The sequence below is a fragment of the Oreochromis aureus genome, linkage group 19, assembly GCF_013358895.1.
Source record: "Oreochromis aureus strain Israel breed Guangdong linkage group 19, ZZ_aureus, whole genome shotgun sequence".
Lineage (NCBI taxonomy): Eukaryota > Metazoa > Chordata > Actinopteri > Cichliformes > Cichlidae > Oreochromis > Oreochromis aureus.
The window spans coordinates 25266837-25293131 of record NC_052960.1 but is presented as its reverse complement, the minus strand read 5'-3'; the positions used below and the strand labels follow the sequence as shown (position 1 = coordinate 25293131).

Genomic DNA, 26295 nt, shown 5'->3' with positions numbered 1-26295 from the left:
CATAATTTTTGGATTAGTAAGTTTGATGTAGTGACTGATTTTTTTAAAACGTTGTCGCAAACACTGATTATTCATGGACAGCTTTTAGTGAAAGTTTTGTTGTGCGGCTGAGAAAACCGGACAAATGTGCAAACTGGTCCTTTAAAAACCTTCAAATTGGCAACCACACATGAGCTAAATAAAACTGCGCTCGCCTGAATTGGATCTGATTCTTCCTCTTGTACACTATTACAAATGTTTTCATTTCTAATTCATACAGAGAGTCTCAGGAGTGCCTTACACTGAGTCAGATTTCCTAATGAAACCCGTAGCTGCAAGTGTGTATAAAGTCAAAATACACACTCGCTCCCTCATTACCACATTCGCTTCCCCCATGATTTCATTTCCTACAGCGGAGCCATTTTCATTTTGCAATAACTCTGCTCGTCATTAGATCTTCTAATCATTCTGCAGTATGTCGTCTCTCTTCTCGTTTCCATTGTGCGCCGGCGTTCGCGGGACATTTTGTTGTTGTTTTGCTCGTTAGCATTGAGGGGAGATGTTTCTACGAGCCTCTGGTTTTCAAATCGAGATGATTGCACCTGTTTGTTGTTTTTTTGCGTTCGGATCAACTTCTATTTCCATTTCTCCGCAAATGAACTGAGGCAAAACCAATGTAAGGGAATAATTTCACTATTCGTACAATAATCCAATCAATAAGATAACAAAGAGGAAGGATGGAGGCGAGGAGGGGAGATAATCTGCAAACTGGGGGTTGAATAAAATTAGTTCTGCGATGAGCGCGGATGTAAATAAATGATGATAATAATCTGAGCTTCCAACTCGATTTTCCAGCTGGGGACTAGATCCTTGGAGGCACACGCACACACACACGCACACACACACACACACACGCCCTCCTTCAGCACAATTAAATCAGGCATAATCACCCACACATACACACACACAAGAAACTGCAGTGCCCACTCATACTTTCCCAGACACACAAATACAGACGCACAATACAGCCTCACACACACTCCCCCACAAAGAGTGTGTGCCTGTGATTCGTGTCCATTCAGGCTGCAGTGCATTGTGGGCCGGTGTGCAGCTTGGCAAGAGGAGACACAGACTCAGCCAAAAGAACTGATTGTGTTTTCTTCTCCTCTGGCCAGTCCATCCAGCACTAACCCCATTCAACACACACACACACACACACACACATGCACACACACACACACACATGCACACACACAGTACCTGGTACTGCAGATTCAAAAGGGTGAAGGGTTATATAGATGTCTGTCTATACGCAAAGACACGAAGGAAGAAGCACAATACAATCCTGAAAATCTGCACACCGTCAAACACACAATCAGCCGCTGTAACACACAACTGCAGAATCTGCACTTCTGTACAAACAGCAGTGTGAAGTAACTCAGATATTTTCCGTCAAATGTGACAAAATTGTATTTTTCGGGAACATTCAAACATCAGTACTGGGTAACTGGTCTGATCTACCCTCATGTTTAATACAGCACTCTGTCTGCAAACACACTTAAATCCATGTGTACTCTCCTAAGGGTCATTTACTTTGGTACAACTTATGGATGTAACATGGTTAAACCGGACAATATGATCCACATGAAGGCAACACAGAACTATATGGTCAGAGGTCCAGTCGATAGTTTCTAACTCTTCTAACGCTACTAACTCTTTCACCCATAAAACAGACATTTGACAACCTCTGCTGTGCCATTGATGATGAGTTTTGTCACCTCAATATATCAACAAAGATTTGGTTTGACATCCATTAGAATAGTTTTATGCGGGTTTTTCCAAGGGTAGCTGCTTAGGCAAAGACCACCCTCGCTAACGTCTGATGCACACCCAGTCATTCTGTCCCAATAGCAGGCCTGAAATATGAAAGAAACCACTCAGTTCAGAGAAGAGTTTTAAGGGTTACTCTAGGCTTCAATCAGACATTCAGCCAGACTCATAAAGAACTCTCTTCAGGCCCAATAACGAGGAGTTCTGTAAAAGATGATCTCGCCCACAATGAGATCTGATCTGATCTTCAAGGAATCGGCCCAGGATTACAGAGGACAGAGAGGTAACCTTAGCTCTGTCCAAATATCAAACAGATTTGTAGCTCGTGAACATTACAGGCTCTAATTGAATAACTAACCATCTTGTGTGCTATCCTTTGTTCCTACTGGTGGTTCCTTCAATTGCTTCAAGTTGGGATTAGTTTAACTTGGCCTGAATAACAGTTGATACTGCAGGTGATAAGATACCAATTCCTTTTCCTATAATCTACAGACAAACTGTAATAAATTCTCCAAGTATTTAAGAACACGCTTCCAAACTACCTCAAAATTCTCAGCAAACCACTGCTGTATGAAAGGCAAAGTGGGCACATTCCACTGTAATGAGATTTTTCTTAATAACTTCATGAAGTTAATCATATATAGGACTTAGTAATGACATTACTTGCTTCATTTCACTTTTACCATCTAACACGTTGCTGCAGCACTGTCCATGTTAGATGAAACAAAGTAAAAATGTGATTGCATTTGTAAAAACTTCATCAGTAACTTGGTCTATGAAACTGAAAACGCTGACTTTTCAGTCTTGGTATGGTTCAAACTCCCCAAAACACTGGACATTTCCCATTTTATTTCCCAACATTGCTTGTCTTTACCAAATGATTGCATATCATTTCATAATTAACTTGGGAAATTAAGTTGTGCGACTGCTTTCACAACTTTAAGCCTTCTGCAAGTGAGACTTTTGATACAAGTTTACTTTGGCTGGCTAAAGTGTCTGGAAGACAAGACTATAAATGATGCAAGCAAAAAAACAAACAGGCAGACCACGTGAGGTCAGTACTGAAGTCTGTCATGTCGAATAACAAGCAAGGTTCAGAAGGACCTCATTGCTTAACAGTACGAAACAGATGAAGAACATCGTCACAGACTTTTTAGTTTTTAGTGTGCATTGCAACAATGCTGCTTGGATTTTCCTGGTGAAATTAGCACCTTCATTTTGGGGGGGATTTCCATCAATTTCTTAATGCTTGTGAGAAAACTGGTACACACACACACACACACACACACACACACACACACACACACACACACACACACACACACACACACACACACACACACACACACACACACACACACACACACACACACACACACACACACACACACACACACACACACACACACACACACACACACACACACACACACACACACACACACACAGGGCCGCATTGAATAACCCACTAACCCATCCGTGGCCATTTGATGAGAGCTGTGACATTTCTCCAGATGGATGGGATTTCTGGGTCAGTTAGCGCCCAGCTGCGTACTGTGGCGCTGGGCTCTTCCTTTGCAGATATTCTGGGGGAGCATGACCAGTCTTGTGAACAGAGATTAGAGATTCAGCGAGACGGGTGGCTGTTAACGGCTGTGGGCTAAACACACACACACACACACACATATTAATGAGAGCTGCGTGACAAGAAAGCCATGCAGCTCAGCTTTTGGATGGATGAACAAGGGAGGAGTGTGAGTAATTTTGAATTAGCCTTTTAATGACAATGTATTTTGATTTTCAGGCTCATGATAAATGAGTTTAAGTTTGATATTTTAGTTTGGTTTTCTTTTAAAGTAATTTGCACCACAAATTTTTAATTCACACACAAAAATTAATTACATTTTTTAATGTTTTTGCATGCCAATTTTAAATTTCAACAGAAATGTTGAAAAACTGATGACAAATTCAAAGTATCAGAAAGACTAATTGTAAAGTGGAAAAGTTGTATGCAGTTTGTTAATTTCTTTATTTAACCAGATAAAGGAATAAGAAAACCTCCTATATAATACCAACCTGACCGTGTAAACAATAGATGTTAGACCACAGCCAGAAACACAGAAACATCCCTCGAATATCAATTAAATCTGCTCTTTTTATTTAAGTGGTCTTGAGCAATAGTTCTCCAGGCTTTTACACTCATTTTCAGTCAGTACTTAAACCTGACCATTTTCAGAGAAATGGTTTTTGTTTGTTAGGCCACTTTGCACTGACCTATGAATGATTTGAGCATAAATATAAGAAGATGGGCCTCCAGTGCTGAGAAGTGAAATTTGGGTATTTTATAAGCACAAATCACATCATCACAGTAAATGGATCCAACTTGCTAACAAATTTTGACAGCTTCATCAAGTTGCTTCTTAGCATAAGAAACAGCAGACGATGGCACTTCACCAACCATACAAACTGCATACGAATGCAGGTCATTAATTAGACTTTAGACTAAAACTATGAGTTAGAATATTAAAATATTACTACTTTTGTTAACAAAGTGAACTTGGAGTGTACCATGAGGTGTCACGGTGTGTTATGAAGCAGGGACACTGAGTGCGTGCTTGTTCAATGGCTGGTGGTGTGACCAGAGGGAGGATCACAGTCTTCCACGCCACTAATCACACAAATGGGGAGGATCACAAGCTATTAACCCCCATCTACACAAACAGATCAGTCATAAGTCTGAAAGATCAAAGAGTTAACAGCAGCAACACACTCAAAGCCAGACCTTGTGGCGACAAAGTCACGCTCGTTTTCTAAAATAAACTCTAGATGATTTTTATCCCATGCACACTTTGGTACTTAAATTACACGATTTGACATGATGCTTAAATTACATTTCTCTCCTCACAGTCATTTCTTACGTGACTGCCGACTCTCCTGTGTGACGGTGCAGCTCGAGCAGTGAAAATGCTCTTTCACCTCCAACAGAAGAGTTCTCACTCAGATCTAAAAGATTACAGTGCAAATAAAATAAAGTCAAATCTCCAGGCCAGAAAAACCTCTGCATAGAAAATAGATTATACCCAACTCTTCTGCACAATGTGTCATTACGTCAGCTCTGGAGTCAACTACGGTCTGCTAGAAGAAAGAAAGTATAGTGAAAGAAAACACAAACAAGTGAAAGGTAGCCGAACTAATTGCAGGCTTTGATGCATCCAACTTCACAGGACGTAATTAGGGAAAAGTTGTCTAAACACTTTTCTGTTCTCTTCTTTGAACTACAGCACAGCACAACTCTTTATACCACAGAAATAATGCAATGAATGTCTTTGAAAGTAAACTCAACAAACAGAGGAACCTTGATGGGATGAAACTAACTAAACTCATAAATGAAGAATGAAACTAATAAGAACGCCCGAGAAAGAAACCAAAGGATTCAAAACCGACATAAAATATTCTTAATGAAAACTGATGTAGGTATTTTTCCAATATTAAATATGTGGTGTTCTTCCACATTTATGCCAGGTGTTTGTGGTCGCCTCTATAAAGAATTGGCCTTCACAGATCTGTGGAGAACAGCTTGACTAGCCTTGACCCCATCGACCCACCTTTGGCCAGCTTAACTGCCTGACGTATCCCCGGGGCAAAAATGTCTTGTTGGGCCCATCATTTATACGTGTCAGTTTCATCAATTCCCCGCACGCCCAGAAAGTACACGATCTGAAACGATTAAGTCTATCAATAGGTCAGCTGATCGATAGAAAAACTGTAAAGGTACAAGCTTCACAAATGGGATTATGACAGCTTCCCAGGTTTCAGTGACATCATCGGGATTCTGACTGTTAGATATACAAATTTAATATTCAAATATGGTAATTTGGAGGACACAGTGGTGCCTGCTTTGTCCGGCTGATGATGCAGTTGTGTTGGATTATTTTGATTCTCGAGATAGAGCCAATGTATCACTAGCTACTCTCATATTTGCAAGGGGTCAATACGGCAAATTACTTGGTTTTTGTGCTTAAGAACACGGTTCATTCATGGATAGAGCCTGGTCAACACTGCATGTAACAAGAAAGTCACAAATACACAGATTGAGATTTACAGTTTCACTACTGTTTATGTTTACTGCCGTCAATTTGGGGTTGGTAGCATGCTGCTACTTTAACAGTAGAAAATCCGAGTTGAGGGGGCACTTAATGTTGAACACACAAATACCACCAACCATGTAGGGCAATCTTACCATTTTTCTTCTACTAATACTAAGTCAGGAAGCAGTGGTCTCAATGTAAGCTGTTCTGGGCTCTACCTCAGGTTCTCCTGGGGTATCTGAAGAAATGCCCAAAGAACTTAAGATAGCTCTGTGATTCTAATCTGTGCTCCTCATCCTGTCTTTAATCTATCCACCCATGCAGAGTAAATTAACTTCAATCACTTGTATCTGCAGACTCATTCTTTCAGTCACTACCCAGAGCTCGACATGGTCAGACTGTACACTGCATTGTCTTTCAGGGTAATTCACAGACTGGTCCTAGTGTCGGACCTCTGAGCGCAAATCATAAATCTCACAGCAAGACCACAACCAAACAGATAAAATCTTCAACTCAGTTCATACTCCTTAATCTCCAGCATCACTCGTGTCCAACAAGAAGGTGAGGGGATCATCAATTATCACTTCCCCCAATCAAACTGGTTCTCGGTGGTGGGATGGCATAGCAACAGTGGTAACAGTAGCGTGGCTCTTCCCACAGGCATCTGTTAAGTGAAGCTGCTAAAAAGAAAGAGTGGTAAACACCTTTTTGGGAGGCATGGAAACAAAGTGACCCTTTGGGAAAGCTAAAGTCAAACAAGCTGCTGTTTTCAGAGCAGCCGCATCCACATAACCAGTCCTGTGGTCATTTTTACGAGATACTTATTTTAGTCTTTGTCTTTTGACAGCGATGTGTCCATGTTCGTTAACTAATAAGCAAATGTTAGGCCTTGTCTGAAATCACCTCCTCCTCCCAATATCATAGACAATAAATATTTCACCCATTCATAAATATTTAATTTCATTAATGAAGTTCAAATAAAGTGTTTGAGTCCTTTCTCCACCAGTTAGTCTGTGTTTAACCTTTTCTCATAATTCAAATAATTGAAAGAAAACAGCAAAGTTGTCCATGGAATCGACTGCTGCATCCTGCACAGACGGGGGATTTACTGACATTTCGTTCGGAAAAACTTTTCTGAATTAGTATGCAGAAATGCCTCAACTTTATCTGAAGGAAGTGAGCATTTAAAAGTTATAATCCCTCCCTGTGGAACCAGCTTCCCACCGTCAGCAGGAAATCATATCATCTCAGTATTCAAGGACATGCTCAAGACTTTGCTTCCTTTTCTATTTCAGACCTTCGTTTTCTCTACTTTGCACGCCTGCGGTCTTTTATTCATGGATTTTCAGTTTGGGTTCCACCTGGTGCTCTCAGACATGATCGCAGGTGTGTTTAGATCATCTTGTTTGGTCCTTCCACTAAAGTCAAGCGCTTCAGTCCTGTTTCTTAGGAATAACCTTTTGTTAACATGACAAAGGTGTAAATGATTTCCTCCAATAGCAGTTGGCCTTCTCTTATTTGCTATCGCTCAGGTTATCTCTTTACCTTGATCGCAGGGCACCTGAGACTTTTCATAGCAGTGACTGTAAAGACAAAAATGTTGGATTGCAACTGAAGTTCTTGTCAAGTTGCTGAACTACATTACAGATAAAATGTTATACTTTATACTGAACAGGCAGCTTTAGCTATAGGTTAAAAAAAGGACTTAAGTAGAGGTCAAGACAAAATGATTAGTAACATGGGCTTGAAGCCACTTTCAAGCAAAGTTCCATCATTTTAAATGTTTAAATTTTAAATTTGGTGCTTGCTTTCTGTTTATGTGAATAATTAGTTTGTAAAATTTTAAATAATGAAAGACTGACTGTCAGAGGAGGTGAAAAAGAGAAGAAATCTTGGTAGATGCAATTTTCCAGCAGACGAGAACGTTTCAGGATTTTGCCACGCTTTGTAAATATTTCCGCTAAATTACACATCAATTAAGTACGTCAATATCAAACATCAGCTAACTTCATGATTTAATTTTCAACTTTGAGCTTTATTGGGTTACATTATGTGGCACTTCAGGCAGTGTGCAAATCTGTGTGCTGCCTAGTGTGGAGCACAAGATATTCTAAATTCTACCGGTGGCAGAGTTTTGATTGGACTAATCAATGCTGCAATTGTGTGATGTTCAATTGCAGTTTATTAACCAGAATGTGTGAAGTACTTGGAAACCATGCTGCTATTTCAGGGTCACAGCTAATGATAACCTTCACTACTTTTCTCTCTTAGCTTATTGATTACCTAACTAAGCTATAAAATCACAACGGCAGCGAGGATGACACTGTTTAAATGTCTAATTAAAAAAAAAAGAAAAAAAGAATAGAATAGAATAGAATAGAATAGCCCTTTATTGTCATTGTAAATGTATAATGAAATTAAAGTCAATACTGTATCATGGTTTTTGTTTTTTTAGGTTTGGCAGTTTAATTCTCTGGAAAATGTTCTTTATGCCAGAATGAGTAAATGTGGGGAGAAAAGCTAAATGATGAATAAATGTAATAAAAGAAAAAATTGCTGTTAAACTTTCCTGACACCTCAAAAACAGGAAAAATACTTTGGTGATGACAGCGTATAAATTTTAATCACATGTGTTCCCAGAGGAGCTATTTACATTTTGGAGGTATGAGGTTTCTGTGTGACAGCAGCTATTAATCTGAGCTCACTGCACTCGCTTGTAGGGGTCAGAGGTCAAACGGCCATCAATAAGAGTTGGTGGCTGCGTGCGGCGACAGACTTTTCGGCTCTCCTTTGCCATGGCAACTCTTTACAGCAGCGGGGAGTGGCTCCTGACACCTAGTCAGGCTTTACCATGACAGACAGCGTGCACTTATAACTCACTCTGCCCCCCGAGGATCACAGCGAGGCCATATGCAACGCTCTCATGAACGACCATCCATATCCCCAAAACACAATACACAGCTTATAACTGCAGCCACTGATGCTCCTCTCAGCATTTCCTGTCCTTTTTTACACTAGCCACTGTCCAAAGATCAATCGAGGACTCCATTAAAACACTTTGCAGTAGTGTAGGAATATCTGGTAAAATTTGAATTATAACACTCACAGTTTTCAGCTAATTTCCTGAGAGTAGCTCTTAAAATTTCCTTAAAATGAGTTCACATTAAGCTGAAAATTACAAAGATATTTAAAGGACAAAGTCGCCACAGTTTGGCACTTATAACATTTTGATTATGAAGCACCTGTCACTGCTGAAACTAGATTCATAAAGTACTCAAACTCACTGCTTGCTAATCTGTAAATATCTGCGTAATAATGCTTGATCACAAGTTTTGGTTGAATTGCACTTGAAATGCTGCGTTTTATTTTATTGGTTCAACTGACATGATGATCAACATATGAATGTAGCAAAAATTTCAGTGACTTGGATACATTTGTATCCACTTTAGAGCCTGCAACTGGCTGATTTCCAGAGTTCTTGGCCCGGACGGGTGACCAGAGAATCAGAATGGCATGTGTCAATGGAAAATTGTACTTAGTAGTCAGTATAAGTTTTTAATGATGTAAGTCTACATATGATAGAATACTGCATGTTGACCTTTTGATGACTTAGACTGTTGTTCACTACAAGACTTGTTCTGTTTTATAAATTTCTTCCCACAGCGATAATAAGAGCTGAACAAGTAGTTTCACTCCCTACTAGGAAGAGGAGAGCTGGACACTTTTATCTTTGCTCCCTAACAAGAAGAGGGGCCGCGTCCTTCAGAATCACACACACACACACACACACACACACCTGCATACGTACATACATACGCACTAACATTCCTCTGTCTACGAACAGAGGTATTCACTATTGTATTACCTTTGTATAAATAAAGACCAGGGCAGTGGCAGAGCGCGAGTCCCTGAGCCCTCACTCTCGTGCGAGTGCTCTGTGGCTGCCCTTGCTTGCAAGCAAAAAACTGCAGTGTGTGTGTTTCTACTATCAGACTCTCAGCTGAAGAAGTGTCTTTTAGAATAAATCTCTTGACAACATGTGTGATCACAGTCACAATAACAAGACAAAACAAGATGAATTAACTATCCACTGTTCTCACATACAATACCAATAGTCATGTGAAAAAGTTTCCACAGATCTCTGAACTCTGTGAAAAACTAAGTAGATGATTGAACAGTGTGTAGAATCCCCCTTTACCTGCAGTAACTTAAATAATTGTTTTCTTTAGAACTTTATTAGTCTGCCACATCACTGCTTCAGCTTATGGAGGTTTCTGGATATTTGTTCATGCACAGCTCTCTTAAGGCCCCATTTCATTCAGGTTGAGGTCTGGACACTGCAGCACCTTGATTCTTTTTCTTTTCAGCCATTCTGTTGTACATTTGTTGATGTGCTTGGGATCTTTGTCCTGTTGCATGAAGCAATCTAAGCCGAGCTTTGCCTCTCGGAAGACAGTGGCATCGTGTGCACTACTGTACAAACACAACATCCTAACCCTCAAGCAACAACAAGCACAGGCTCAGAATAAAATGAGAGTAGAGCGCATGCTGACCCCAGTCAAGCAGCCAGGATTGATTTTTCAACAGGAAACAGAAGCAGAGATGAGCAGTCAGACTTGTACCTGTGTTTTCTAATGTTTACAGGTAATTATGTGAAAAAATATTTAAACATTTCTATAGGAAGTAAGTGATCTTCTGCAGTTTTTTAAGTAACAAGTAATGTAGGACACCTTTAAAGAACAATGCTGCAAAAAGCTAACTGATGCCTCCAGCTTTATGTAGAGTTCAGGAGTGGATGCATGCATGGATGGCATGGATGGAGATGCTAATGCCATACAGGACAATTCCTGTATGGCACTGTCATCTCCATCCATTCCAATAAATGATTACAATAACTGTCATTTTAATAGGATATGCCTATAGCCTGTTTGTAGGGTGACTTTGTAACATATGTTCAGAGACTTCACATGACACATTCTGGGCTTTGTCCTGATTTATCCACAAGCTGCAAGCTGTTTAAAACTCCACAGGGTGCCTAATAAGGGAATGAATTGTTCATTTAAACAAACTATAAATATTTTTGTAATAATTACAAGGCTAACAGTGGAACCCAGGAAAAAAAAAGTGCAAGTTCATTTTCTCAAAAACAAATTGACTCGATTACAGCGAGACGAGTTTTCAGTGTGCCATCTGTCTCTGGAAAAAAGCAAAAATCTTCCACTGTAGGCGAGAAGCTCATTTCTTCAAAAGGAACCTTGTGTACTGAACATCCTCTTCTTGTGCTGAATCACATCTCCTCCTCCTCCTCCTGTATTTGTTCTAATCTGCTCTTCAAGTGAGTCTGTAAATCCTCCCTGCCTCCTCACCACCTCTTTTTTCTTCCTAATAACTCATCATAATAAAAACAGGTAAATCTAGTTTCACATAATTATTGTTATACCGCTGCAGCTTGTCCCTTTAACCCCTAAATTATCCCACTGCAACAATATAAAGAGCAAGAAATAACCGCCTCATCTCATGCTTCCTACTCAGCTCTTCTCCTCTTTAAAGCATCTTCAAACCCACGGACCTAAAACATGCCACCATCAACATAGTCACACCAGACCACTGCTGTATGACCCGTGAAGCTGGTGTGATGTTATCATCTGAACATAAGCAGTTTTTCCACACATTAACCGCTCACAGAGTAGCAATATTACACATGGATACTTTTTTCTATCAGGTATTCATGCTTCTGTTAGCTGTGCTACCAACCTGCAAAGGGAAATATGGGCCTGCTAGAGCTCCACTGTGCTCACCAGCTTGCCTCTACCTGCATGTGTCTGCTGCATCTTGCTGAGCTTGCTTTAGCCACGAGGCTTTTTTTTTTTTTTTTTTTTTTAAAGAGGTTTTCAACTGAAAACAGCTGCTCGTTGCTGCCGAACAACGAAATAATGAGCTGAAACTCACTGTAATGCTCGACAAGCTGCAGATTAAGATAGTTTCCTGCCTCTGAAGCACCAGTGCACTGTTTTCACATTGTCATTTAAGGGACAGATGTCTACAGATCAATATGCATGCCCATCCAGTCCAGTTCCCTTTCCAGCTTTAGACTGAAAACATCTAACATAATTTATGATATTTTTTTTTCTTAAAGCTGCAGAGAAGCTTGCATCTTCTGCAATATGATATATTCTCCATTATGTGACCGATTGTTTCTCCAAATCTACACCAATAGAAGTGAAGAGTGCTAAGTTAACATTCATTAACACTAAAAACACAATAAATTCATATGGAAAGTGCACCAGGATGCACCAAACGGACACTTAACTGACTCACTCCATGCTCCATTTTGTTCTAGGCTTTGCTTTAATGCTTCTTTAAAGCACCTAAATGCATTGTCATTAAGCAGAAGCATAACACATTACTACATCATGATGTAAACTAAGAAGGAGGAGGTCAAGCTACATCATCAACAAGCAGTTTGGGGGTATTTCAATTTGTATTTTTCTTGCAAGCTCTTGAAAAGGTCAGTTTCATCTCTCTGTGCTCTTTTCAAATAAGAGGTCACAGCTCTTCTGTTTGTCTTTGTAAACTGCAAACCGGCAACACTGCTCGTTTCTTTCTACCTACTTCAACCTTAATCGGTCAAGGTCTTAACTGCTGCTTTGCCTCTGACACCACTTCACTTAAACGTCTAGAACGGCTCTGGTAATCAGTACATCCACTTTCACTTTTCAGGTGTGAAAATCGTATTATTTTTTGAGTCCGTCAGTCTATTTATCCATTTATCAACTTCTGCTGCTTCACTGGGATCATATATCCTCACAGGACACTTCATTAGGTACACCCTTGCAGTGACCACTCCTGTAGCTAAAAACAGGAAACTGGAAACTGAGTCTATAATTAGCACGGGACCAAAGCTGGGTAACAGGAAAACGTTTCCCGGTCAGACGAGTGTAAACAACATGAAAGCATGAATCCATCCTGCCTTGTATCAACAGTTGAGGCTGCTGTTGGTCAATGGTGTGTGTGTGTGTGATATTTTTTGTCACACTTACCAACTGAGCATCAGTTAGATACCATTGCACCGTAATTCTCTAACGTAACTCAATGCTATGAAGAATTGAGTTGTTCTAAAGGGTAAAGACTTCACATGTTTCGTGTTCAGAGATGCTCAAATGCTCAGATCAATGCTAGCTCTTCTATACAAGGTCAAACTAACTGCTTCTCCTTCACCCTTTCTCTCTTTTTGACAAATGTATTCTGTAGTTTCATACAGACATTCAAAATACAGCACGGCACAAACCCCTATGTTCCATATATTAATCTCGCCCTCCTCTGTCTGTCTCACTTTCTATCCCTTGACTAGCTTTCTCCCTCTTGTCTCACCCTCCTCCCCTCCCTCGCTCATCCACTCTGCAGCGACTCTGTTAGGCTATCACTCTCTGCCGGGCTTAGCGGCTCGTTTCTAATCAGCTTACCGCCAATGAGACTAAGCTTGAACTGAAAAGGCGATTGAGGGAGGCCGTTTAGCCACTGGCTGACAACTGGCAATAGCTGGAGGGGAAGGTGTCAATAAAACTTAGCAAGTAAAAGGAATAAAATATTAAACGGAAAATAATATATCACATTGGGTTTTAAGAGAGCGAGGACCAACTTGCAAGTGAAGATAAAGAGGGACAAAAGAAAAAGTACTTCAGTGTTAAAGTGTCCCTTCGCCCTGCGCCGAGGGGGAGAAGGCTTCAGTTGCTAAGCTGTGCTGTGGCCCCGTGAGGCCATGAACTACCACAATAGCATCAACTCTTATAGTGTCAACATTTTCGGTTGCTGGCTGGGCTGTTTTTTCTTTATTCTGTGGCTAAGCTGTGGATAAAAACTGGGATGTTTTCCAAATGGCCCAGTTTTAGAGTTCCCCTCAAAATTCCAGCCCTGGCTGTCCCATTAGTTACAGTGCGAGCCGCGCTGGAGAACAAAGGTTTGGCCGTTGAAAGCTGTTTGGATGGAAGAGGCTGTGCAGGGAAAGCTGCTGTCGCCGCTGTGAGTAGAGCCGGATGTCCAAAATCAAAGGGATGCTCTCATTTCTTCGTGCTTCATTGAGAAATGGGTTCGTCTGAGCAGGGTGGGGGGGTGCAAGGGATTAAATATCTTAACATCTCTCTGCATGAGTGTGGAAGCTAAAGACCTCAGCGTAAATGTATGTGGAATGAGCTTAATTTATCATGCAGCCAGCAGTAAACCCTTTCCACAGGCCTGTTAGCCCCTGGGATGTACTTTCATGTGTGGAATAGTCATGGCATCACCAGCCTGATTATGAGGCAAACTACAATGAGTAATAGAGGGCTCATGATCAGTCTACACTTTTATCTCATCGAGCCATAACATTATGCACGACAACTGCACAGATATGAACGTCCCATTTGGCTGGAGTGACATTTTCTTAGAAGCTGAGCTAAAGCAATTAGTGCACAATCAACTAAAAAATATACAGCTCATCTTTTAACTTTTAAGCTTCACAAATAAACCGTTCTGCTGTTTTTTCTTCTGACTGAACATAACACATTTGCATCATATTGATATTTATATGTGTAATCCCTGATCGTTCTATTACTTGGTATTTCTATTAGCCTATTAGCAATAAATATAGTAGTTTTTTTCATCGCTGGAAAGAGAGAACTACAGAGAACTACAGAACAGAATGGTTGAAAAGTGGTGAAATCTGCTTATTTCACATGCGCCAGATGGGAAGCAACATGGTCCTTATTTTGGAGTTATCTGTGTGCAGACCTGTAAAATTCAAATCCAATATTATTTTTCTTTAAGCTCAACTTTTGGTCTCCATCAGTTACTGAGTATCTGCCTCTTAGGCTGCACGAAACAAAACTGTTTAAAGCCAAGACATAAGCGTTTTAAGCTATAGTTTGATTATAATTAGATAGGGGTTGCTAACTACTAGCAGCCTCAACAGTAATTTTATGTAACAATACAAAACCGGGCATCAATATCTGTATCTTAAAAGGATAGCTGGTTGTCTTTGTTCATATAATCCCTCCCCTTCTGTTTTAGATTCAAATTGAACTAGATTTTTGTAACTAAAAGAAAAAAAAAAAAAGAGTAAGAAATCAGGTCTACAACGCACTGTCAACAGAAGCACCAGCAGCATGTTTTCTTGGGAATGACCTCAAAGTCCGACACACTTGTCTTCTGACAGCTCCCTCAGTCTTCAGAATAATTTAAACTCCACTGGTTAGATGAGGAAACATTGGTGCAGGTCTCTTTAAAGGTGCTAGAAAGCCTTCAGGTCCTGAAACCACTCTCTTGTTTAGTTGTGTGCTTCAGGTTTTCACCTAGAACTGCTCTATATTTTCTTCATCCACCTGTCCCTCTATGCTGACTAGTCTTCATGTTACAGTCAGAATAACATCTGCACAGCATGATTCTACCACCACCGTGTTTGACTGCAGGGATGGTATTAATGAGGCGATTCTCAGTGCCTAGTTTCCTCTGTACACGCTTTTGGAAATAGCGGGCAGACAGTTCGATTTTTGTCTCCTCAGACCAAAAAATTCTTGCATCCTGTGGTCAGAAAGCCTTTTGGATGCCTTTTGGTTAACTCTCAGCAAGCAGCCATACGCCTTTTAAACAGGGAAAACCCTGTTCTTCACCACTCTTTCATAACTGTGTGATTGGTGGAGTGCTCCAACCATGGCTGTCCTTCTTTAAAGGTCTCAACTCCAGAAAGCAACACTGGATCTAATTTACAGTGATCATTGGGTTTATGGTTACTAGTGGAAACCAGATCTAGAAAAACTGTTGGTTGCTCCGTTTTAAGATTATGCTGGCTGCTGTTAGAGACTTTCAACACTGTGGAGATGTTCTTTTATCCCCAGATCTCACCTTGATGCAGTCATGTCTTATAGCTCTCCTCTTCATGGGCTTTTCACTGACATATAGCTGTGAGACCTCATGGAGGCAGGTATGTGCCTTTCCTAATTACATCCACTGAATTTAATTAGAGAACAGGTGCACTCTAATCAAGAAGCAGAAGTAGCTCAAGGACCACTGATATAACAAAGATGCCCTGAGTTTAATTATTTAAACAGGGTCTACTGCTTCGCCCAACGGTATATTCCCCTATTCTTGAAGTCAACAACATGCTTTTTCTTTGTCACTGAAAAGTAATGTGTGCAGATCAATGAGGAAAAAGTCAAATCGATTCAAAGATGAGTCTGAAGCACACCAAATGTGGAAAACTTAAAAGGCTCTGAAAGAACAAGACTATAAATCTACCAACTGATGGATGCCCTTAATTTCGGAAAAGCCTCAAATTTTGCGTAAACAACCTTTTAATCTCATCAGCAGTGTGTGCCACCCACATGACATGGCTGCCAGAGAGTCCCTGTGTGTACATGTGGTAGTAGTGGGGGATGTTGGGTGGACGGGGGTCTGCAAACCTCCACCAGCACCCAATAGTAATTGGTTACAGTTTGCAGGGGGGAGAGCAGGGAGATCAAATGCTTCCAGGGAGGTGCTGCAAACCACAGACAAATTATACACCCTCCCCTAACGCAGCTGGTCACTTAAGTAGGAAAACATCCTCTTCGATCGAGTGTGCTCTGCAGGAAACTATGGAAACTTTACAAATGGTAAAGTTCACCCCGCTCTTTTCCTCTTCTCTGCGGGAGAAGATTTAACTGGAGCTGCTCCTCCTTTGTCAGCGTTTCCTGTTTCTGTTCAGTTCTTTAAATGTACTCTAGATTTTCTCACGACACCTGCTCCAACAAGTCTCAAAACCAAAATTGGAAAGCATTTCCTTCCCGTTTCTGTCCCTCTCGCATAGCTTTGCAGAAGCGGTGGCAGCGGCAACATCTGGCCAGAAACCTGCTGAGATTTCTAGTTTTTCTCAAGCACTGGCTAAGTCTGTGGGTCAGATTTACATTTCTGGAAAACCAACACAGACCAAAATGGTTGTCCTGGCTGCCCTCTGTGTGAGGGAAAAAAAATGCAGTGAGGAATTTATTTTCTCTTTCTTTTCCTTTTCCCAAAAAAAGCTTTGGAATCAGACAAGCTCTCTAAAAAGAGAAGAGAGGGGAAAAAAAACTTTGAATGGGGAAAGAACAGATGAAGGAGCAAAGAAGTGTAAAGAGCGACAGAAGAGGGAAAAAAATATCACTGGAGGGCAATTATCTTGGCTATTTCTGGAAGACTGCTTTTCCATCCTCCAGTCGGGATGGAGGGAACAGGGAGGGTCTGTATGGCAGCTGGCTGAAAGAGGTGGAGGGCGAAGAGACAGAAGGAGGGAGAGGGAGGGAAGAGAAAGAAGGAGAAGTGAAAGAGTGCATGGTACATTTAAACCTAAAGACTGTCCAGTACACTGAGTACAGCAGGGGCCTGCTGTCCCTGAAGGGCTGAGTTAGTAGGAACACAAAGCAAGAGAAAACAAGTGGGTGGGAGTGAAGAGGGAGGAGTAAGGGGGGGAAATGGGGTGACGCAAAGACAAAGACAAGATAACAGCAGGCAAGAAGCCAAGAGAGAAAAAAAAAAGAGAAATCAGGCCCGACACCGCAGAGACAAGAAGTCTGTGGTGGTCATGTGAGCATCTGAATTAGTTTGTAGGCAATCGTTTGAGTAAAATAAAACCGGCACAGGATACTTCAGACTAATGTAAATCTCTGATATCTTGAGTTCACAAAGCTGCTCTGCCAGAAAAAGCTGCTCAAATTTCTGCTTCTCGAGGTCTAAAATATAAGCTGTCCTACAGATTAAGTCACTCCAGCAGAGGCGAGAGGGATGATTAAAGAAGGCGAGTCAAAAGTGTTGCGGTCAAACCTTTCCAATGATGATGATTTTATGGGAGGAAGAAAAACAAAGACTGTCTTGAGCTGCACCTTTTCTGTATGTTAGGTGTAAATGCGCCGAGGTGTAATGGACCCCCGACACATTACAATATAAACCGATCAGTCATAACATTATGAGCACTGACAGGTAAAGCGAATAACACTGATTATCTCTTCAACATGGCACCTGTTAGTGTGTCAGGGAGCATGTGAACATTTTGTCCTCAAAGTTGATGTGTTAGAAGCAGGAAAAAATGGGCACGAGTACGGTGTGATGGCTAGACGACTGGATCAGACCCAAACTGCATCTCTTGTGGGTGTTCCCGGTCTGCAGTGGTCAGCATGATCAAAAGTGGTCCAAGGAAGGCACAGTGATGAACCAGCAACTGGGTCATGACTGGTCAAGGCTCACTGATGCACGTGGTGGGTGAAGGCTGCCAGTGCGGTTCAATCCAACAGATGAGCAACTGTAGCTCAAATTGCCAAAGGATTTAATCTTGGTTCTGACAGAAAGTTGTCATCGCATTTTGGTGCTACATAACCCCAGACCAGCCAGGGTGTCCTTGATGACCCCTGTCCACAGCTGAAAGCGCCAGAAAGTGACCTGGTCTGATGAATCATGTTTTTTTAATTTAGATCATGTTGATGACCACATGTGTGCACGTCAATCACCCGGGGAACACCTGGGACCAGGATGCACTACAGGAAGGCAAGCCGGCATGTGATGCTTTGGGCAATGTTCTGCTGGGAAACCTTGAGTCCCGCCATCCATGTGGATGATACTTTGACACGTCCCACCTTATTTAAGCATTGTTGCAGACCTTTGATGGAAACAGTATTCCCTGATGGCCGTGGTCTCTTTGAGCAGGATAATGCGTCGGGCCACAAAGCAAAAATGATTCAGGAACGGTTTATGGAGCACAACAACAGGTTTGAGGTGTTTATTTGCTGTCCAAAATTCCCCAGATCTCAATCCAATTATGCAATTGTGGGATGTGCTGAACAAACGGTCCAATCTCAACTTACAGGACTTAAAAGGATCTGTTGTTAATATCTTGGCATCAGATACCACAGCACACCTTCAGGGGACCAGTGGACTCCATGCCTCAATGTGTCAGAGCCATTTTGGCAGAAAAATGGGGACCAACACAATATGAAGCAGGTGGTCATAAAGTTATGCTTGATTGGTGTGTGTCCTTTGAAATACTGAACCAGAATTCTTCAGGCCTCTAAAGTTTAGAATAAGTAGTTTAGAGGAAAACAAAGTCTGTCAGACTGAGCACCAACAGATAATAATACAAGCATGACAGAAAAGGAGCATCAGTTCATTTGACCTCTAAAAATAAATAAACTAAATAAATCGAGTAAGATGTCAACAGAGCCTCAAATCTACAACTTTCTGTTTACTCAAAGTGGCCTCATCAGACTCGCTCTGTCATTGCCCCACTTCCACGTCTCATTTTCATGTCGCGCCATCCAGCTTGTCTCAGTGCAGTGAGGCAAATTTACACATTTTTTAAAGTGCAAACACTTCTGATGAAGAGCGGAGATGAAAGGATAAAAACAAAAAAAGAGCTGAAAGAAAGACAAAGAACTCGTTAGCGAGTTGTGAGAGCCCAAAGCTAGAGGAGACCTGATGGTGTAGAGTGAATCGACAGGCCTTTAGGTGCTGCTGAGGGCTTTTAACTGCGAGACAATTCAAAAAGTAGGTGAGAGAACAGAGTGCAGGAGGACGAGGGAGAAGCAGGTCGAGAGAGGAGAGAAAAATGGATAAAAAGGGGGATGAAGTAGACAAAGTTGGAGAGGCAGAATGAAATGGGGAAGAAAGTAAGAGGAAATGGATGGGAAAGAACCAGAGAGCAATAAGGAGACGCTGAAAGGAGCAGGTGAAGGAGGGAAACAAGAAGGAAGGTAGAAATGGAAAGAGAGTGAGAGGCAGCTAGTAAAAGCCTTTTCTTAGAGTAGATGTGATGACGGCAACATGGTGAAGAAAATGGGTCCTTTTTGGGAGACAGAATCAGTGAAACTTTAAGCTAGAGACAAGCTGAAGAGTACTGAAACTTACAGAGATAAAATACTTTCATCAGCATACACAAATTTTACTTCATCTCAGCGACATTTAAGACTGATTAACGTCCTGATTGTAGGCATGTTGGGTACATAAGACACGAGCATATTTAACCAATCGGCATTATTCAGCACTCCAAACTCTAACTTGAGCACTGCTAACTCTGCAGAAACCCGATGACCTGGATTAACGTCACAAATAATTAGCATCCCCGAGCCTGGTCCCAGGGAGAGGGCACTTCCTGTTAAAAGGGTGTTCTTCCTTCACACTGTCACCATGAGCTCGCAGAGAGGTTCTTTACAGAATATAATTACCTTAAGAGACCTGCTGTATGAAGTGGTGCTAAATAAATAAATCACATTGGATTAAACTGGCTGAAGTGCCACTAGTCATCGCAGTTCCCAATGAGGCAGCAGAGCTCTTCAAACTCTCATGATGATCTGTTTTGTCTAATTGTTAATTTTCAAAAGACCTTAATCACATTAAAATGCTGTTTACAGATGCATGGATGGATGCCCAAACAGCATTTTAATTATAATTCCTAATAGTAAGCAAAGAATGCACAAGAATCTTTAGTGAGCCTGTCACCGGTAACAGAGAAAGTGTCATGTGCTCAGGGCAGGATGCCAGCGCTCATTTGCACCACATTTTGTCTCATTTGGGGACCCTAGAGATGAGTCTTTAATCTTTAGTTTGGTCTTTGGGTTCAATAAAACACAATATAACACAATAGAGGCTGTCAAAATGAAACAAAATATAGCAAAAGAAAGAATTTATGACCAAACTACAAATAATATGCTAAATATTAGCTCAGTATCAGTATCTATGATGCAGTTCATGCATGCCGGTGGATATCAGAGCAGCTAGACAGACCTGCAAAAAGCCACAAATGATGAAAATAACATAACGACAGAAGGAAATGAGAAAAACTCCAGGACGACACAGAGCAAGGACCTAAATCTGAGAGCAGACCCTTCAGCGGAGCTCTGAGAGCAGCCAGGAACATGTAGGAGGAACCAGGAGAGGGAGGGGAGGCCACGGTAGCACAATGCCTCAGTGTAGCCCCTCAGCGTGGCCTCCAAACAGGGCACAATGACTGCACTGTCAGCAGGCCGTCTCCTGCACTTTCATAGGTCTCCCTGACACCAGGCCCCTCTCCTTTTTCAATAACCAGCACAACAACCTTTTCACGGGCCGAGGCAACGGTTTGCTCCTCGACCGCCGAGCTGAAAGAGACCATTCTGCGCTCAACGGCCGCTGGCTGAGATTGTTTTTTTGTCTTTGCCATTTTTTTCATTCCACTGCCACGACTAACATGCTATGAGAGAATGGGAGATTATCACCATTTTGCTACTCGCCAGCCCTCGGGGCATTTTCTCGTTGCTAATGGCTTATGGATAGAGCTACAGAAAACCGGAAAACCGCGGGGGTTGAAAACATTATTGTGCATTCAAGGCAACAAAGTGCAGAGTTCAGCAATTTCTGCATAAATGGACGGAGCCAGCATCCATTCAGGAAAATAAAAGAAAGAAGCAAAGTGTGGGATGAATGATTCAAACCAGCGATTCCGCATCAATGATTCATTGATAGCACGGGAATGCATTTTTAAAAATTCAAACAGGTCGGACACTTTAGAAAGAAGGCATCCATTCTTAAACACACAAAGACGGGGCTTGTGCCGGTGAAGCCCTCCTTCAAGGAGATCAAAGCCAAAACATGAAACTGGAGATGGGCTTTCATTCATGGAGCATGTCGGCTTTCCAAGGAAGAGATTTGCCATTCTGGCTGCAGCCATTAGCCAACTGGAGCAGCTCAGATCCAGCACTGTTACAGCCTACTGTTGTTACTGGTTTGGTGTAAGCATAGCTGCTGCTTGCAAACTTCAGTCATTGATAAATACTAGGCGCGGGTGTCAAATATGATCAGCAGCAGTGCTGTGCAGTGGATCAAAAACCATGGCTGAATAATTAACTCAATAATGTGACACATCACAAGCGCACTTAAAAATGACTGCTCAATCTGAAATGCAAATATTACATTTCATACATTTTATTCAAAGGCAGTTTTCACTAGAGGTCATTCAGTTGGGGATAGTTCAGTTTGTTTGAAGTCCGAGGTTCTGATCCTCAGTCAGTACGCTACCTGCAGGTGATGGAAGAAGACCATGCCCGGCACAGAAACTAAAGCAGTGCTGTGAAAACATTAGCAGCAAACTATGGAAGCTTGTTTCCTTCAGTGGAAAAACAAATTGTGTTCCATAACTCAAAATCTGGAATTAGGCAACTGAAATTTCAAGTTCATAAGTCACAATCTTGAGAAAGGTGGAAGGCACCAGTTCATCATGAATCCATACCTCTTATACAGTTATCGTTGGCTAGAAGGCATTCAAAGCTGAAAAACCTGTGATTTTGCTATTTTGGGTATTGGATTAGTTCAGGTCTAAACTAACATCTTAACACACCAAAGTGACAAACAGTAGCACCCCGGGGGTCTATTTCCATAGTGTTTTATTCAGCTTCCACTGTGTTTTGTGTGGTTTTGCAGCGTTTCTCTATTTACTGATGTTTTTTAAGTTGCACTGCGTTTGACCTCTCAGGGCCACCATAGTTTTGAGCAATCATTCTTTGAAAAGAGCGATTGCTGCCTTGGTGTATCATGTCCACAAAGCAACAAGCTTGGCTTTTCTTCTCACACATGCTATTTACTACCAACTTAAAGTGTTCCTTCAACCTTTGAGTCATTAGTCATTGTTGGGTATATGCTGCCTCACACTCCACTCTGGAGGAGAACTTTCAAAGTTTTCTTCAGGTGTAAGCAAGTTGTGTGTTGAGGCACAACAACAAACTACACTGATACAAATTATAGGACTATTTTTCTTCTGAGGTGTTATTAATATGCTCTTAAACATGAAAACATAATCCAGCCTTTATATGCAGCTTTTAGTTTGATGTAAACTGTTTACCTGACCCGGCATGACTCCAGGATACATGATACACAGGAATGAATAGAAAAAAAACATCATTTCATTGTTCATTGTATCTGAAGACCCAATTCAAAAAACCTGTTTTCATTTCATTGTTCAGGCTCCAGAGTTACTCTGTCCTTGAGCATTGTCTTTAGGATGAATGAGATACTTCAGTGGAGTGTACGTGTGCGTGAAGAGGCTGAAGTGTCCTCGAGCAAAAGACACTGTATCACTGGCAGCTTCACCATCCTGACCTCTGACCTCCCCGTGGAGGGTTGTGAGCACAAAAGCAATTTCCCCACAATGATCACTAATGCATCACATTACCATCCTATAAATGGGAAAAGCTATAATGTGTCATAATTTGTGTCATCCATCATGTTGTCAGAGGGAGTGGTTGCTGTTTCTGCCAGAGAGAGTGGCTGTCTATTGATTTAATCAACAACTGAAGCCTTATGCTGAGTTTTTCCCTTTTTTCAACTTTGTATTACACTGTAACCTCACATTGTTGTTTTTCTTTCATTTTCTTCTTCTTTTTTAATGAACTAATTGTGCTTTGTTCCCCTCCATCTATGGCTCAGGTAGTAGAGCGGGTCATTTACTAATCAGAAGGTCATCGATCCTCGACTTCCCCGGTCCACATGCCGAATTACCCTGTGGTATGATACTGTAACTCAAGTTGCCCTCAATGCATCCAGTGGAGAGCGTGTGTGTGTGTGTATTAGAAAGTGCTTGTGCATAGATAAATGTGTTTGTTTACCTGAAGCCTAACCATGGCCAAAGTTCCACATAATTAGATCAGTGCATGTATGAGTAATCTTAACCTTCAGAGCGATCTGTTTGAGACAGTCGTCTCTACTCGGTCATTTGTAATGATGTCAGCACGAGCACATATCTCTAATGTGGTCATGTCAGACAAGCAGCACTGACTGCGAGCACCGAATTCATCCGACTGATTTCAAAACCTTCTGTTTGCGTGTGCAGCCAATTAGAGGAAAGCTGTTTAAAAGGGAGGAGGAGCCAAAAAAGCATGAGCATCATTTTGAAGTGCAAATCGTTCAAAGCTGCACACGCAGAGTTTAATAAGAATAAGAAATGAGCACATTAGGTGCACTTTAATGTTTTTATATTTTACTTCAGTTTCATTTTTAAGTCTCTTTACATCAGATTTCACTGTAGTTTATTCCTTATTTGCATTTTTTAATTTGTATTTTTTACTTTCCATTTGCTATGCTTCAGTTTTTTGTCCATTATTGATGTATTTATTTATGCGTTCTGGGTTAATCCTCCGATTGTAAATACTGAAACACGCTGCACAGAAACACATGATCGCAAAATAAAGAATAAAGTATTAAAGACAGAAGAAACTCAGGGAAATACTCCCATCTCCATATATGCCTCCAGATTATGCTGCTGCTGTTGATGTTTCCATGACCCGCTTTCCACTCGCAGGCTTTGGCTTCAAATCTTAAGAGACTGTAATGTTTTTCTTCCCCTGTTTTCATGTGTGTTTACATCCCCTGTCACTCTGTAGAGAGCAATGTGACAAACCCATTTTGTTAAGCAGTCTTTTAGAAATATATTTTATTTGACTTAAAAAAAAGAAACGGGCTCTGAAAGGCTCCTGACTGCAATAAAAGGCATACTTATCTGAACTCCTCTGTGGGTCTGAGACCAAATGCAGCGCATTATCGCAGAGCCCAGGACAGGCTTTACCAACGCCTAGCAAACTGCTACCAGATGACTTGAGCTGACCTAACCACAGAACCTGGGAGGGGGTGACTTGTGGGGGGGTGGGGGGTGGGGTGGGGTGGGGGTGTTTTACATCCCCTTAATCACCCAACAGCTGCCTCTATAGGAGAGCTATAAAGCTTCAAGATGGCACCTAAAACCAACATTAACTGAAAGAGTTTTAAAAACAGAGCCATAGGAAACCAATTTCCCCCACTACCAAACAAAGTGGGGAAAAAAAGCCCCTCAGCTTTTCTCCCTGTTGCAGAAAACCCATTACATTCGTCTGAAAGGATCAGTGTGGATCAGTCCCGTGAGTGCATGTCACGAAAGGAGTGGGGGGTGGTGAGCAACCGCTAAGGGACAAATCCTGGCAGACAAGGTGCATCGCTGAAGTAAAAAAAAAGAAAAAAAAGAAATACGGTAAATCCCACAGGAGTCGAGGGGAAAAAAAAAAAAAAAAAAGGATAACAGAAGACTGAACATCTGTCCTCCTGTCGCAGGTGATTATTTTGGGGCAAGCGGAGTCGGGATGAGGCAGTTTCTCCTCCTTGTTCCAGGAAAACAAAAAGCTGAGTCTGACCTCGGTGGCAGACGACGAGCGGCTGGTGCTGATCAGACCTGAGCAAACACTCTCCATCCATCTCGCCTTGATTCGATCGAGCATCTGCTGTTTGCATTCCAGATTATTTAATGGTGTGAGGGAGTGAGAGAGGAGGCTGAGCAGATCCAAACAAAAGTAAATATGGATCCATGTTCTTTAGCCGTTAGCACGGCTACATGATTCTGACAGGTGAGAGCATTAACGCGAGTAGGTTAAATTACAATTAATCCACTATCCAATGTTTTTGGAAGAGAGCCTCCCACAGATGACATAATGGCTGGCACAACAGCTGTTCTCGTTAAGAGATTTTTTTAGCTGCTTAATATGCTTACAAGATAACAGACACGCACACACTCAAAAAAGGTAGGACTCTTATGTAAATCATTGAGAGTTCTGGGAAATGTACGATGAGCATGAAACGTATCACTGATATGTATCAATATCATTTTTTTAAAGAACATAATGTAAAGAAAGATGCCGGTGTCATGGTGCAGTTGTATAGTGCGTCCACCATGATGGTTCCAGCTCCAGTGTTTACACATGCACACTGCAGCACATGTAGCAGAGAAGCATCACAGCTGAGCCAGCTTTCAGAGGGGCCTCTGTGGTTGGCACACACAGTCGTCAGAGCCTGTAAATGGCTGTTTACTGCCAGGAATCAGTGTGGTCTGTGGGCACCACATGAATCATTTTTTTCAGGCAGAATCAAGTCATAGCTGGAGCATAACTGAGCGATTAAATCAGTAACCCAATTATTTTAATCTTTGCCGTGATTCTAGCATATGGGGGAAACATGAAAATGCTTTTTTACTCTGATTCTAGGTGAATAAATACTGAACCATCAAACAAATGTTTGGTAATGATAAATCTGTGGGATGGATTTGTGTCATATAAAAATGAGTCTTGTAACAGGTCCACAGAGCTCAGATCTAAACTTTCTGGAGCCTGGGAAAAGGTGAAGCAAGAGAAGACACTGACAAGCTGTAAATCTACAGAAGCAGCCTGTAGTGAGTTTTTCAAAGTCTGCCAAATCCCTCGAGAAAGAATCAGTACTGTTTAAAAGGCAAAGAGCGGGCACTATATATTAATTTGATTTAAGTTCCTTCTATGTGCACTCTGCTTTAAAAGCCAGAATCTCAGAGGTCCATTAAGAAGTGGGCAGTTTGCTGATAGGTTTCAGTAATCATTGTTTTAATGTTTTTTGCTCATATTAT

At 41.4% G+C, this 26295-nt stretch overlaps 1 protein-coding gene across 1 annotated transcript in view; it reads right to left on the bottom strand.

Moving 5' to 3' along the window:
• The window catches only part of LOC116310699 (transcription factor IIIB 90 kDa subunit-like), a 121730-nt gene that overhangs the window by 20113 nt on the left and 75322 nt on the right, over positions 1-26295 (bottom strand). The gene's annotated exons all lie outside the window — the stretch shown is intronic.